This window comes from Engystomops pustulosus, chromosome 4 (assembly GCF_040894005.1).
Source record: "Engystomops pustulosus chromosome 4, aEngPut4.maternal, whole genome shotgun sequence".
NCBI classification, from domain to species: Eukaryota; Metazoa; Chordata; class Amphibia; order Anura; family Leptodactylidae; genus Engystomops; species Engystomops pustulosus.
Window position 1 is genome coordinate 202,124,985 of NC_092414.1, and position 12,262 is coordinate 202,137,246.

The 12,262-nt window shown below is 43.1% G+C and overlaps 33 non-coding genes across 33 annotated transcripts; all 33 read left to right on the top strand.

Moving 5' to 3' along the window:
* The first annotated feature begins 478 nt into the window (after window positions 1-478).
* Window positions 479-551, top strand: TRNAR-ACG (transfer RNA arginine (anticodon ACG)). Its single transcript has one exon. It is a non-coding gene; the product is annotated as a tRNA-Arg (tRNA).
* A 7-nt stretch (window positions 552-558) lies between these two features.
* Window positions 559-630, top strand: TRNAH-GUG (transfer RNA histidin (anticodon GUG)). The gene has a single exon. It is a non-coding gene; the product is annotated as a tRNA-His (tRNA).
* Window positions 631-1,834: 1,204 nt separating this feature from the next.
* On the top strand, window positions 1,835-1,907 carry TRNAR-ACG (transfer RNA arginine (anticodon ACG)). The gene has a single exon. It is a non-coding gene; the product is annotated as a tRNA-Arg (tRNA).
* A 397-nt stretch (window positions 1,908-2,304) lies between these two features.
* TRNAR-ACG (transfer RNA arginine (anticodon ACG)) lies at window positions 2,305-2,377 on the top strand. The gene has a single exon. It is a non-coding gene; the product is annotated as a tRNA-Arg (tRNA).
* Window positions 2,378-2,384: 7 nt separating this feature from the next.
* TRNAH-GUG (transfer RNA histidin (anticodon GUG)) lies at window positions 2,385-2,456 on the top strand. The gene has a single exon. It is a non-coding gene; the product is annotated as a tRNA-His (tRNA).
* A 318-nt stretch (window positions 2,457-2,774) lies between these two features.
* TRNAR-ACG (transfer RNA arginine (anticodon ACG)) lies at window positions 2,775-2,847 on the top strand. The gene has a single exon. It is a non-coding gene; the product is annotated as a tRNA-Arg (tRNA).
* A 7-nt stretch (window positions 2,848-2,854) lies between these two features.
* TRNAH-GUG (transfer RNA histidin (anticodon GUG)) lies at window positions 2,855-2,926 on the top strand. Its single transcript has one exon. It is a non-coding gene; the product is annotated as a tRNA-His (tRNA).
* A 323-nt stretch (window positions 2,927-3,249) lies between these two features.
* On the top strand, window positions 3,250-3,322 carry TRNAR-ACG (transfer RNA arginine (anticodon ACG)). The gene has a single exon. It is a non-coding gene; the product is annotated as a tRNA-Arg (tRNA).
* Window positions 3,323-3,719: 397 nt separating this feature from the next.
* TRNAR-ACG (transfer RNA arginine (anticodon ACG)) lies at window positions 3,720-3,792 on the top strand. Its single transcript has one exon. It is a non-coding gene; the product is annotated as a tRNA-Arg (tRNA).
* A 397-nt stretch (window positions 3,793-4,189) lies between these two features.
* On the top strand, window positions 4,190-4,262 carry TRNAR-ACG (transfer RNA arginine (anticodon ACG)). The gene has a single exon. It is a non-coding gene; the product is annotated as a tRNA-Arg (tRNA).
* A 7-nt stretch (window positions 4,263-4,269) lies between these two features.
* On the top strand, window positions 4,270-4,341 carry TRNAH-GUG (transfer RNA histidin (anticodon GUG)). The gene has a single exon. It is a non-coding gene; the product is annotated as a tRNA-His (tRNA).
* A 793-nt stretch (window positions 4,342-5,134) lies between these two features.
* On the top strand, window positions 5,135-5,207 carry TRNAR-ACG (transfer RNA arginine (anticodon ACG)). Its single transcript has one exon. It is a non-coding gene; the product is annotated as a tRNA-Arg (tRNA).
* A 7-nt stretch (window positions 5,208-5,214) lies between these two features.
* TRNAH-GUG (transfer RNA histidin (anticodon GUG)) lies at window positions 5,215-5,286 on the top strand. The gene has a single exon. It is a non-coding gene; the product is annotated as a tRNA-His (tRNA).
* A 318-nt stretch (window positions 5,287-5,604) lies between these two features.
* On the top strand, window positions 5,605-5,677 carry TRNAR-ACG (transfer RNA arginine (anticodon ACG)). Its single transcript has one exon. It is a non-coding gene; the product is annotated as a tRNA-Arg (tRNA).
* Window positions 5,678-5,684: 7 nt separating this feature from the next.
* On the top strand, window positions 5,685-5,756 carry TRNAH-GUG (transfer RNA histidin (anticodon GUG)). Its single transcript has one exon. It is a non-coding gene; the product is annotated as a tRNA-His (tRNA).
* A 398-nt stretch (window positions 5,757-6,154) lies between these two features.
* TRNAH-GUG (transfer RNA histidin (anticodon GUG)) lies at window positions 6,155-6,226 on the top strand. The gene has a single exon. It is a non-coding gene; the product is annotated as a tRNA-His (tRNA).
* Window positions 6,227-6,544: 318 nt separating this feature from the next.
* Window positions 6,545-6,617, top strand: TRNAR-ACG (transfer RNA arginine (anticodon ACG)). Its single transcript has one exon. It is a non-coding gene; the product is annotated as a tRNA-Arg (tRNA).
* Window positions 6,618-7,014: 397 nt separating this feature from the next.
* Window positions 7,015-7,087, top strand: TRNAH-AUG (transfer RNA histidin (anticodon AUG)). Its single transcript has one exon. It is a non-coding gene; the product is annotated as a tRNA-His (tRNA).
* Window positions 7,088-7,484: 397 nt separating this feature from the next.
* On the top strand, window positions 7,485-7,557 carry TRNAR-ACG (transfer RNA arginine (anticodon ACG)). The gene has a single exon. It is a non-coding gene; the product is annotated as a tRNA-Arg (tRNA).
* A 397-nt stretch (window positions 7,558-7,954) lies between these two features.
* Window positions 7,955-8,027, top strand: TRNAR-ACG (transfer RNA arginine (anticodon ACG)). Its single transcript has one exon. It is a non-coding gene; the product is annotated as a tRNA-Arg (tRNA).
* A 7-nt stretch (window positions 8,028-8,034) lies between these two features.
* TRNAH-GUG (transfer RNA histidin (anticodon GUG)) lies at window positions 8,035-8,106 on the top strand. Its single transcript has one exon. It is a non-coding gene; the product is annotated as a tRNA-His (tRNA).
* A 318-nt stretch (window positions 8,107-8,424) lies between these two features.
* Window positions 8,425-8,497, top strand: TRNAR-ACG (transfer RNA arginine (anticodon ACG)). Its single transcript has one exon. It is a non-coding gene; the product is annotated as a tRNA-Arg (tRNA).
* A 7-nt stretch (window positions 8,498-8,504) lies between these two features.
* Window positions 8,505-8,576, top strand: TRNAH-GUG (transfer RNA histidin (anticodon GUG)). Its single transcript has one exon. It is a non-coding gene; the product is annotated as a tRNA-His (tRNA).
* A 793-nt stretch (window positions 8,577-9,369) lies between these two features.
* Window positions 9,370-9,442, top strand: TRNAR-ACG (transfer RNA arginine (anticodon ACG)). Its single transcript has one exon. It is a non-coding gene; the product is annotated as a tRNA-Arg (tRNA).
* A 7-nt stretch (window positions 9,443-9,449) lies between these two features.
* On the top strand, window positions 9,450-9,521 carry TRNAH-GUG (transfer RNA histidin (anticodon GUG)). Its single transcript has one exon. It is a non-coding gene; the product is annotated as a tRNA-His (tRNA).
* Window positions 9,522-9,919: 398 nt separating this feature from the next.
* TRNAH-GUG (transfer RNA histidin (anticodon GUG)) lies at window positions 9,920-9,991 on the top strand. Its single transcript has one exon. It is a non-coding gene; the product is annotated as a tRNA-His (tRNA).
* A 318-nt stretch (window positions 9,992-10,309) lies between these two features.
* On the top strand, window positions 10,310-10,382 carry TRNAR-ACG (transfer RNA arginine (anticodon ACG)). The gene has a single exon. It is a non-coding gene; the product is annotated as a tRNA-Arg (tRNA).
* Window positions 10,383-10,779: 397 nt separating this feature from the next.
* Window positions 10,780-10,852, top strand: TRNAR-ACG (transfer RNA arginine (anticodon ACG)). Its single transcript has one exon. It is a non-coding gene; the product is annotated as a tRNA-Arg (tRNA).
* Window positions 10,853-10,859: 7 nt separating this feature from the next.
* Window positions 10,860-10,931, top strand: TRNAH-GUG (transfer RNA histidin (anticodon GUG)). The gene has a single exon. It is a non-coding gene; the product is annotated as a tRNA-His (tRNA).
* A 318-nt stretch (window positions 10,932-11,249) lies between these two features.
* Window positions 11,250-11,322, top strand: TRNAH-AUG (transfer RNA histidin (anticodon AUG)). Its single transcript has one exon. It is a non-coding gene; the product is annotated as a tRNA-His (tRNA).
* A 397-nt stretch (window positions 11,323-11,719) lies between these two features.
* TRNAR-ACG (transfer RNA arginine (anticodon ACG)) lies at window positions 11,720-11,792 on the top strand. Its single transcript has one exon. It is a non-coding gene; the product is annotated as a tRNA-Arg (tRNA).
* A 7-nt stretch (window positions 11,793-11,799) lies between these two features.
* Window positions 11,800-11,871, top strand: TRNAH-GUG (transfer RNA histidin (anticodon GUG)). The gene has a single exon. It is a non-coding gene; the product is annotated as a tRNA-His (tRNA).
* A 318-nt stretch (window positions 11,872-12,189) lies between these two features.
* On the top strand, window positions 12,190-12,262 carry TRNAR-ACG (transfer RNA arginine (anticodon ACG)). Its single transcript has one exon. It is a non-coding gene; the product is annotated as a tRNA-Arg (tRNA).

Below are 12,262 nucleotides of genomic sequence, written 5' to 3' on the forward strand. Positions count from 1 at the left end.
TCTCATCAGGGCCAGTGGCGCAATTGATAACGCGTCTGACTACGGATCAGAAGATTGTAGGTTCGACTCCTACCTGGCTCGAAGCGTTGCCGTAATCGTATAGTGGTTAGTACTCTGCGTTGTGGCCGCAGCAACCCCGGTTCGAATCCGGGTCACAGCATGTCTTTTTTTGTTCCAATAATAACGCCAACTTCCCAAGGTGGAAAATTCTTTTCAGAGATTTAGGAAAAAAAGCAACTCATGTTTCTCCTGTGTTATTTGTTGGCTTCTCTGAATTTCTTGGACCACATTTGGCAACATTGTGATTTCAACTCTCCCAAAATCACATTGTCAGAAAACTCACACCGTTTCCAGATCTCATGAAAATATGTTATCTCTGATGATAGGATTGGCAAGAAACGGATTGGACTTATTGCAATGTTGGAAGTTTGCTAGTTCTTTAAAATGAGTCACATTTTGGGTTGCAGCACTCTCATCAGGGCCAGTGGCGCAATGGATAACGCGTCTGACTACGGATCAGAAGATTGTAGGTTCGACTCCTACCTGGCTCGAAGCGTTGCCGTGATCGTATAGTGGTTAGTACTCTGCGTTGTGGCCGCAGCAACCCCGGTTCGAATCCGGGTCACGGCATGTCTTTTTTTGTTCCAATATTAACGCCAACTTCCCAAGGTGGAAAATTCTTTTCAGAGTTTTAGGAAAAAAAGCAACTCATGTTTCTCCTGTGTTATTTGTTGGCTTCTCTGAATTTCTTGGACCACATTTGGCAACATTGTGATTTCAACTCTCCCAAAATCACATTGTCAGAAAACTCACACCGTTTCCAGATCTCATGAAAATATGTTATCTTATCTCTGATGATTGGATTGGCAAGAAACGGATTGGACTTATTGCAATGTTGGAAGTTTGCTAGTTCTTTAAAATGAGTCACATTTTGGGCTGCAGCACTCTCATCAGGGCCAGTGGCGCAATTGATAACGCGTCTGACTACGGATCAGAAGATTGTAGGTTCGACTCCTACCTGGCTCGAAGCGTTGCCGTGATCGTATAGTGGTTAGTACTCTGCGTTGTGGCCGCAGCAACCCCGGTTCGAATCCGGGTCACAGCATGTCTTTTTTTGTTCCAATATTAACGTCAACTTCCCAAGGTGGAAAATTCTTTTCAGAGTTTTAGGAAAAAAAGCAACTCATGTTTCTCCTGTGTTATTTGTTGGCTTCTCTGAATTTCTTGGACCACATTTGGCAACATTGTGATTTCAACTCTCCCAAAATCACATTGTCAGAAAACTCACACCGTTTCCAGATCTCATGAAAATATGTTATCTTATCTCTGATGATTGGATTGGCAAGAAACGGATTGGACTTATTGCAATGTTGGAAGTTTGCTAGTTCTTTAAAATGAGTCACATTTTGGGCTGCAGCACTCTCATCAGGGCCAGTGGCGCAATTGATAACGCGTCTGACTACGGATCAGAAGATTGTAGGTTCGACTCCTACCTGGCTCGAAGCGTTGCCGTGATCGTATAGTGGTTAGTACTCTGCGTTGTGGCCGCAGCAACCCCGGTTCGAATCCGGGTCACAGCATGTCTTTTTTTGTTCCAATAATAACGCCAACTTCCCAAGGTGGAAAATTCTTTTCAGAGATTTAGGAAAAAAAGCAACTCATGTTTCTCCTGTGTTATTTGTTGGCTTCTCTGAATTTCTTGGACCACATTTGGCAACATTGTGATTTCAACTCTCCCAAAATCACATTGTCAGAAAACTCACACTTATTGCAATGTTGGAAGTTGGCTGGTTCTTTAAAATGAGTCACATTTTGGGCTGCAGCATTCTCATCAGGGCCAGTGGCGCAATGGATAACGCGTCTGACTACGGATCAGAAGATTGTAGGTTCGACTCCTACCTGGCTCGAAGCGTTGCCGTGATCGTATAGTGGTTAGTACTCTGCTTTGTGGCCGCAGCAACCCTTGTTCGAATCCGGGTCATGGCATGTCTTTTTTTGTTCCAATATTAACTCCAACTTCCCAAGGTGGAAAATTCTTTTCAGAGTTTTAGGAAAAAAAGCAACTCATGTTTCTCCTGTGTTATTTGTTGGCTTCTCTGAATTTCTTGGACCACATTTGGCAACATTGTGATTTCAACTCTCCCAAAATCACATTGTCAGAAAACTCACACCGTTTCCAGATCTCATGAAAATATGTTATCTCTGATGATTGGATTGGCAAGAAACGGATTGGACTTATTGCAATGTTGGAAGTTTGCTAGTTTTTTAAAATGAGTCACATTTTGAACTGCAGCGCTCTCGTCAGGGCCAGTGGCGCAATGGATAACGCGTCTGACTACGGATCAGAAGATTGTAGGTTCGACTCCTACCTGGCTCGAAGCGTTGCCGTGATCGTATAGTGGTTAGTACTCTGCGTTGTGGCCGCAGCAACCCCGGTTCGAATCCGGGTCACGGCATGTCTTTTTTTGTTCCAATATTAACGCCAACTTCCCAAGGTGGAAAATTCTTTTCAGAGTTTTAGGAAAAAAAGCAACTCATGTTTCTCCTGTGTTATTTGTTGGCTTCTCTGAATTTCTTGGACCACATTTGGCAACATTGTGATTTCAACTCTCCCAAAATCACATTGTCAGAAAACTCACACCGTTTCCAGATCTCATGAAAATATGTTATCTCTGATGATTGGATTGGCAAGAAACGGATTGGACTTATTGCAATGTTGGAAGTTGGCTAGTTCTTTAAAATGAGTCACATTTTGGGCTGCCGCACTCTCATCAGGGCCAGTGGCGCAATGGATAACGCGTCTGACTACGGATCAGAAGATTGTAGGTTCGACTCCTACCTGGCTCGAAGCGTTGCCGTGATCGTATAGTGGTTAGTACTCTGCGTTGTGGCCGCAGCAACCCCGGTTCGAATCCGGGTCACGGCATGTCTTTTTTTGTTCCAATATTAATGCCAACTTCCCAAGGTGGAAAATTCTTTTCAGAGTTTTAGGAAAAAAAGCAACTCATGTTTCTCCTGTGTTATTTGTTGGCTTCTCTGAATTTCTTGGACCACATTTGGCAACATTGTGATTTCAACTCTCCCAAAATCACATTGTCAGAAAACTCACACCGTTTCCAGATCTCATGAAAATATGTTATCTTATCTCTGATGATTGGATTGGCAAGAAACGGATTGGACTTATTGCAATGTTGGAAGTTTGCTAGTTCTTTAAAATGAGTCACATTTTGGGCTGCAGCACTCTCATCAGGGCCAGTGGCGCAATGGATAACGCATCTGACTACGGATCAGAAGATTGTAGGTTCGACTCCTACCTGGCTCGAAGCATTGCCGTGATCGTATAGTGGTTAGTACTCTGCGTTGTGGCCGCAGCAACCCCGGTTCGAATCCGGGACACGGCATGTCTTTTTTTGTTCCAATTTTAACGCCAACTTCCCAAGGTGGAAAATTCTTTTCAGAGTTTTAGGAAAAAAAGCAACTCATGTTTCTCCTGTGTTATTTGTTGGCTTCTCTGAATTTCTTGGACCACATTTGGCAACATTGTGATTTCAACTCTCCCAAAATCACATTGTCAGAAAACTCACACCGTTTCCAGATCTCATGAAAATATGTTATCTCTGATGATTGGATTGGCAAGAAACGGATTGGACTTATTGCAATGTTGGAAGTTTGCTAGTTCTTTAAAATGAGTCACATTTTGGGCTGCAGCACTCTCATCAGGGCCAGTGGCGCAATGGATAACGCGTCTGACTACGGATCAGAAGATTGTAGGTTCGACTCCTACCTGGCTCGAAGCGTTGCCGTGATCGTATAGTGGTTAGTACTCTGCTTTGTGGCCGCAGCAACCCTGGTTCGAATCCGGGTCATGGCATGTCTTTTTTTGTTCCAATATTAACTCCAACTTCCCAAGGTGGAAAATTATTTTCAAAGTTTTAGGAAAAAAAGCAACTCATGTTTCTCCTGTGTTATTTGTTGGCTTCTCTGAATTTCTTGGACCACATTTGGCAACATTGTGATTTCAACTCTCCCAAAATCACATTGTCAGAAAACTCACACCGTTTCCAGATCTTATGAAAATATGTTATCTCTGATGATTGGATTGGCAAGAAACGGATTGGACTTATTGCAATGTTGGAAGTTTGCTAGTTTTTTAAAATGAGTCACATTTTAAACTGCAGCGCTCTCGTCAGGGCCAGTGGCGCAATGGATAACGCGTCTGACTACGGATCAGAAGATTGTAGGTTCGACTCCTACCTGGCTCAAAGCGTTGCCGTGATCGTATAGTGGTTAGTACTCTGCGTTGTGGCCGCAGCAACCCCGGTTCGAATCCGGGTCACGGCATGTCTTTTTTTGTTCCAATATTAACGCCAACTTCCCAAGGTGGAAAATTCTTTTCAGAGTTTTAGGAAAAAAAGCAACTCATGTTTCTCCTGTGTTATTTGTTGGCTTCTCTGAATTTCTTGGACCACATTTGGCAACATTGTGATTTCAACTCTCCCAAAATCACATTGTCAGAAAACTCACACCGTTTCCAGATCTCATGAAAATATGTTATCTTATCTCTGATGATTGGATTGGCAAGAAACGGATTGGACTTATTGCAATGTTGGAAGTTTGCTAGTTCTTTAAAATGAGTCACATTTTGGGCTGCAGCACTCTCATCAGGGCCAGTGGCGCAATTGATAACGCGTCTGACTACGGATCAGAAGATTGTAGGTTCGACTCCTACCTGGCTCGAAGCGTTGCCGTGATCGTATAGTGGTTAGTACTCTGCGTTGTGGCCGCAGCAACCCCGGTTCGAATCCGGGTCACAGCATGTCTTTTTTTGTTCCAATATTAACGCCAACTTCCCAAGGTGGAAAATTCTTTTCAGAGTTTTAGGAAAAAAAGCAACTCATGTTTCTCCTGTGTTATTTGTTGGCTTCTCTGAATTTCTTGGACCACATTTGGCAACATTGTGATTTCAACTCTCCCAAAATCACATTGTCAGAAAACTCACACCGTTTTCAGATCTCATGAAAATATGTTATCTCTGATGATTGGATTGGCAAGAAACGGATTGGACTTATTGCAATGTTGGAAGTTTGCTAGTTCTTTAAAATGAGTCACATTTTGGGCTGCAGCTCTCTCATCAGGGCCAGTGGCGCAATGGATAACGCGTCTGACTACGGATCAGAAGATTGTAGGTTCGACTCCTACCTGGCTCGAAGCGTTGCCGTGATCGTATAGTGGTTAGTACTCTGCGTTGTGGCCGCAGCAACCCTGGTTCGAATCCGGGTCACGGCATGTCTTTTTTTGTTCCAATATTAACGCCAACTTCCCAAGGTGGAAAATTCTTTTCAGAGTTTTAGGAAAAAAAGCAACTCATGTTTCTCCTGTGTTATTTGTTGGCTTCTCTGAATTTCTTGGACCACATTTGGCAACATTGTGATTTCAACTCTCCCAAAATCACATTGTCAGAAAACTCACACCGTTTCCAGATCTCATGAAAATATGTTATCTCTGATGATTGGATTGGCAAGAAACGGATTGGACTTATTGCAATGTTGGAAGTTTGCTAGTTTTTTAAAATGAGTCACATTTTGAACTGCAGTGCTCTCGTCAGGGCCAGTGGCGCAATGGATAACGCGTCTGACTACGGATCAGAAGATTGTAGGTTCGACTCCTACCTGGCTCGAAGCGTTGCCGTGATCGTATAGTGGTTAGTACTCTGCGTTGTGGCCGCAGCAACCCCGGTTCGAATCCGGGTCACGGCATGTCTTTTTTTGTTCCAATATTAACGCCAACTTCCCAAGGTGGAAAATTCTTTTCAGAGTTTTAGGAAAAAAAGCAACTCATGTTTCTCCTGTGTTATTTGTTGGCTTCTCTGAATTTCTTGGACCACATTTGGCAACATTGTGATTTCAACTCTCCCAAAATCACATTGTCAGAAAACTCACACCGTTTCCAGATCTCATGAAAATATGTTATCTCTGATGATTGGATTGGCAAGAAACGGATTGGACTTATTGCAATGTTGGAAGTTTGCTAGTTCTTTAAAATGAGTCACATTTTGGGCTGCAGCACTCTCATCAGGGCCAGTGGCACAATGGATAACGCATCTGACTACGGATCAGAAGATTGTAGGTTCGACTCCTACCTGGCTCGAAGCGTTGCCGTGATCGTATAGTGGTTAGTACTCTGCGTTGTGGCCGCAGCAACCCCGGTTCGAATCCGGGTCACGGCATGTCTTTTTTTGTTCCAATATTAACACCAACTTCCCAAGGTGGAAAATTCTTTTCAGAGTTTTAGGAAAAAAAGCAACTCATGTTTCTCCTGTGTTATTTGTTGGCTTCTCTGAATTTCTTGGACCACATTTGGCAACATTGTGATTTCAACTCTCCCAAAATCACATTGTCAGAAAACTCACACCGTTTCCAGATCTCATGAAAATATGTTATCTCTGATGATTGGATTGGCAAGAAACGGATTGGACTTATTGCAATGTTGGAAGTTTGCTAGTTTTTTAAAATTAGTCACATTTTGTACTGCAGCGCTCTCGTCAGGGCCAGTGGCGCAATGGATAACGCATCTGACTACGGATCAGAAGATTGTAGGTTCGACTCCTACCTGGCTCGAAGCGTTGCCGTGATCGTATAGTGGTTAGTACTCAGCGTTGTGGCCGCAGCAACCCCGGTTCGAATCCGGGTCACGGCATGTCTTTTTTTGTTCCAATATTAACACCAACTTCCCAAGGTGGAAAATTCTTTTCAGAGTTTTAGGAAAAAAAGCAACTCATGTTTCTCCTGTGTTATTTGTTGGCTTCTCTGAATTTCTTGGACCACATTTGGCAACATTGTGATTTCAACTCTCCCAAAATCACATTGTCAGAAAACTCACACCGTTTCCAGATCTCATGAAAATATGTTATCTCTGATGATTGGATTGGCAAGAAACGGATTGGACTTATTGCAATGTTGGAAGTTTGCTAGTTTTTTAAAATGAGTAACATTTTGAACTGCAGCACTCTCGTCAGGGCCAGTGGCGCAATGGATAACGCATCTGACTATGGATCAGAAGATTGTCGGTTCGACTCCTACCTGGCTCGAAGCGTTGCCGTGATCGTATAGTGGTTAGTACTCTGCTTTGTGGCCGCAGCAACCCTGGTTCGAATCCGGGTCATGGCATGTCTTTTTTTGTTCCAATATTAACTCCAACTTCCCAAGGTGGAAAATTATTTTCAGAGTTTTAGGAAAAAAAGCAACTCATGTTTCTCCTGTGTTATTTGTTGGCTTCTCTGAATTTCTTGGACCACATTTGCCAACATTGTGATTTCAACTCTCCCAAAATCACATTGTCAGAAAACTCACACCGTTTCCAGATCTCATGAAAATATGTTATCTCTGATGATTGGATTGGCAAGAAACGGATTGGACTTATTGCAATGTTGGAAGTTTGCTAGTTTTTTAAAATTAGTCACATTTTGTACTGCAGCGCTCTCGTCAGGGCCAGTGGCGCAATGGATAACGCATCTGACTACGGATCAGAAGATTGTAGGTTCGACTCCTACCTGGCTCGAAGCGTTGCCGTGATCGTATAGTGGTTAGTACTCAGCGTTGTGGCAGCAGCAACCCCGGTTCGAATCCGGGTCACGGCATGTCTTTTTTTGTTCCAATATTAACACCAACTTCCCAAGGTGGAAAATTCTTTTCAGAGTTTTAGGAAAAAAAGCAACTCATGTTTCTCCTGTGTTATTTGTTGGCTTCTCTGAATTTCTTGGACCACTTTTGGCAACATTGTGATTTCAACTCTCCCAAAATCACATTGTCAGAAAACTCACACCGTTTCCAGATCTCATGAAAATATGTTATCTCTGATGATTGGATTGGCAAGAAACGGATTGGACTTATTGCAATGTTGGAAGTTTGCTAGTTCTTTAAAATGAGTCACATTTTGGGCTGCAGCACTCTCATCAGGGCCAGTGGCGCAATGGATAACGCGTCTGACTACGGATCAGAAGATTGTAGGTTCGACTCCTACCTGGCTCGAAGCGTTGCCGTGATCGTATAGTGGTTAGTACTCTGCGTTGTGGCCGCAGCAACCCCGGTTCGAATCCGGGTCACGGCATGTCTTTTTTTGTTCCAATAATAACGCCAACTTCCCAAGGTGGAAAATTCTTTTCAGAGATTTAGGAAAAAAAGCAACTCATGTTTCTCCTGTGTTATTTGTTGGCTTCTCTGAATTTCTTGGACCACATTTGGCAACATTGTGATTTCAACTCTCCCAAAATCACATTGTCAGAAAACTCACACCGTTTCCAGATCTCATGAAAATATGTTATCTCTGATGATAGGATTGGCAAGAAACGGATTGGACTTATTGCAATGTTGGAAGTTTGCTAGTTCTTTAAAATGAGTCACATTTTGGGTTGCAGCATTCTCATCAGGGCCAGTGGCGCAATGGATAACGCGTCTGACTACGGATCAGAAGATTGTAGGTTCGACTCCTACCTGGCTCGAAGCGTTGCCGTGATCGTATAGTGGTTAGTACTCTGCGTTGTGGCCGCAGCAACCCCGGTTCGAATCCGGGTCACGGCATGTCTTTTTTTGTTCCAATATTAACGCCAACTTCCCAAGGTGGAAAATTCTTTTCAGAGTTTTAGGAAAAAAAGCAACTCATGTTTCTCCTGTGTTATTTGTTGGCTTCTCTGAATTTCTTGGACCACATTTGGCAACATTGTGATTTCAACTCTCCCAAAATCACATTGTCAGAAAACTCACACCGTTTCCAGATCTCATGAAAATATGTTATCTTATCTCTGATGATTGGATTGGCAAGAAACGGATTGGACTTATTGCAATGTTGGAAGTTTGCTAGTTCTTTAAAATGAGTCACATTTTGGGCTGCAGCACTCTCATCAGGGCCAGTGGCGCAATTGATAACGCGTCTGACTACGGATCAGAAGATTGTAGGTTCGACTCCTACCTGGCTCGAAGCGTTGCCGTGATCGTATAGTGGTTAGTACTCTGCGTTGTGGCCGCAGCAACCCCGGTTCGAATCCGGGTCACAGCATGTCTTTTTTTGTTCCAATATTAACGTCAACTTCCCAAGGTGGAAAATTCTTTTCAGAGTTTTAGGAAAAAAAGCAACTCATGTTTCTCCTGTGTTATTTGTTGGCTTCTCTGAATTTCTTGGACCACATTTGGCAACATTGTGATTTCAACTCTCCCAAAATCACATTGTCAGAAAACTCACACCGTTTCCAGATCTCATGAAAATATGTTATCTCTGATGATTGGATTGGCAAGAAACGGATTGGACTTATTGCAATGTTGGAAGTTTGCTAGTTCTTTAAAATGAGTCACATTTTGGGCTGCAGCTCTCTCATCAGGGCCAGTGGCGCAATGGATAACGCGTCTGACTACGGATCAGAAGATTGTAGGTTCGACTCCTACCTGGCTCGAAGCGTTGCCGTGATCGTATAGTGGTTAGTACTCTGCGTTGTGGCCGCAGCAACCCTGGTTCGAATCCGGGTCACGGCATGTCTTTTTTTGTTCCAATATTAACGCCAACTTCCCAAGGTGGAAAATTCTTTTCAGAGTTTTAGGAAAAAAAGCAACTCATGTTTCTCCTGTGTTATTTGTTGGCTTCTCTGAATTTCTTGGACCACATTTGGCAACATTGTGATTTCAACTCTCCCAAAATCACATTGTCAGAAAACTCACACCGTTTCCAGATCTCATGAAAATATGTTATCTCTGATGATTGGATTGGCAAGAAACGGATTGGACTTATTGCAATGTTGGAAGTTTGCTAGTTCTTTAAAATGAGTCACATTTTGGGCTGCAGCACTCTCATCAGGGCCAGTGGCACAATGGATAACGCATCTGACTACGGATCAGAAGATTGTAGGTTCGACTCCTACCTGGCTCGAAGCGTTGCCGTGATCGTATAGTGGTTAGTACTCTGCGTTGTGGCCGCAGCAACCCCGGTTCGAATCCGGGTCACGGCATGTCTTTTTTTGTTCCAATATTAACACCAACTTCCCAAGGTGGAAAATTCTTTTCAGAGTTTTAGGAAAAAAAGCAACTCATGTTTCTCCTGTGTTATTTGTTGGCTTCTCTGAATTTCTTGGACCACATTTGGCAACATTGTGATTTCAACTCTCCCAAAATCACATTGTCAGAAAACTCACACCGTTTCCAGATCTCATGAAAATATGTTATCTCTGATGATTGGATTGGCAAGAAACGGATTGGACTTATTGCAATGTTGGAAGTTTGCTAGTTTTTTAAAATTAGTCACATTTTGTACTGCAGCGCTCTCGTCAGGGCCAGTGGCGCAATGGATAACGCATCTGACTACGGATCAGAAGATTGTAGGTTCGACTCCTACCTGGCTCGAAGCGTTGCCGTGATCGTATAGTGGTTAGTACTCAGCGTCGTGGCCGCAGCAACCCCGGTTCGAATCCGGGTCACGGCAAGTCTTTTTTTGTTCCAATATTAACACCAACTTCCCAAGGTGGAAAATTCTTTTCAGAGTTTTAGGAAAAAAAGCAACTCATGTTTCTCCTGTGTTATTTGTTGGCTTCTCTGAATTTCTTGGACCACATTTGGCAACATTGTGATTTCAACTCTCCCAAAATCACATTGTCAGAAAACTCACACCGTTTCCAGATCTCATGAAAATATGTTATCTCTGATGATTGGATTGGCAAGAAACGGATTGGACTTATTGCAATGTTGGAAGTTTGCTAGTTCTTTAAAATGAGTCACATTTTGGGCTGCAGCACTCTCATCAGGGCCAGTGGCGCAATGGATAACGCGTCTGACTACGGATCAGAAGATTGTAGGTTCGACTCCTACCTGGCTCGAAGCGTTGCCGTGATCGTATAGTGGTTAGTGCTCTGCGTTGTGGCCGCAGCAACCCCGGTTCGAATCCGGGTCACGGCATGTCTTTTTTTGTTCCAATTTTAACGCCAACTTCCCAAGGTGGAAAATTATTTTCAGAGTTTTAGGAAAAAAAGCAACTCATGTTTCTCCTGTGTTATTTGTTGGCTTCTCTGAATTTCTTGGACCACATTTGGCAACATTGTGATTTCAACTCTCCCAAAATCACATTGTCAGAAAACTCACACCGTTTCCAGATCTCATGAAAATATGTTATCTCTGATGATTGGATTGGCAAGAAACGGATTGGACTTATTGCAATGTTGGAAGTTTGCTAGTTTTTTAAAATGAGTAACATTTTGAACTGCAGCACTCTCGTCAGGGCCAGTGGCGCAATGGATAACGCATCTGACTATGGATCAGAAGATTGTCGGTTCGACTCCTACCTGGCTCGAAGCGTTGCCGTGATCGTATAGTGGTTAGTACTCTGCGTTGTGGCTGCAGCAACCCCGGTTTGAATCCGGGTCACGGCATGTCTTTTTTTGTTCCAATATTAACGCCAACTTCCCAAGGTGGAAAATTCTTTTCAGAGTTTTAGGATAAAAAGCAACTCATGTTTCTCCTGTGTTATTTGTTGGCTTCTCTGAATTTCTTGGACCACATTTGGCAACATTGTGATTTCAACTCTCCCAAAATCACATTGTCAGAAAACTCACACCGTTTCCAGATCTCATGAAAATATGTTATCTCTGATGATTGGATTGGCAAGAAACGGATTGGACTTATTGCAATGTTGGAAGTTTGCTAGTTCTTTAAAATGAGTCACATTTTGGGCTGCAGCACTCTCATCAGGGCCAGTGGCGCAATGGAGAACGCGTCTGACTACGGATCAGAAGATTGTAGGTTCGACTCCTACCTGGCTCGAAGCGTTGCCGTGATCGTATAGTGGTTAGTACTCTGCGTTGTGGCCGCAGCAACCCCGGTTCGAATCCGGGTCACGGCATGTCTTTTTTTGTTCCAATAATAACGCCAACTTCCCAAGGTGGAAAATTCTTTTCAGAGATTTAGGAAAAAAAGCAACTCATGTTTCTCCTGTGTTATTTGTTGGCTTCTCTGAATTTCTTGGACCACATTTGGCAACATTGTGATTTCAACTCTCCCAAAATCACATTGTCAGAAAACTCACACCGTTTCCAGATCTCATGAAAATATGTTATCTCTGATGATTGGATTGGCAAGAAACGGATTGGACTTATTGCAATGTTGGAAGTTTGCTAGTTCTTTAAAATGAGTCACATTTTGGGTTGCAGCACTCTTATCAGGGCCAGTGGCGCAATGGATAACGCGTCTGACTACGGATCAGAAGATTGTAGGTTCGACTCCTACCTGGCTCG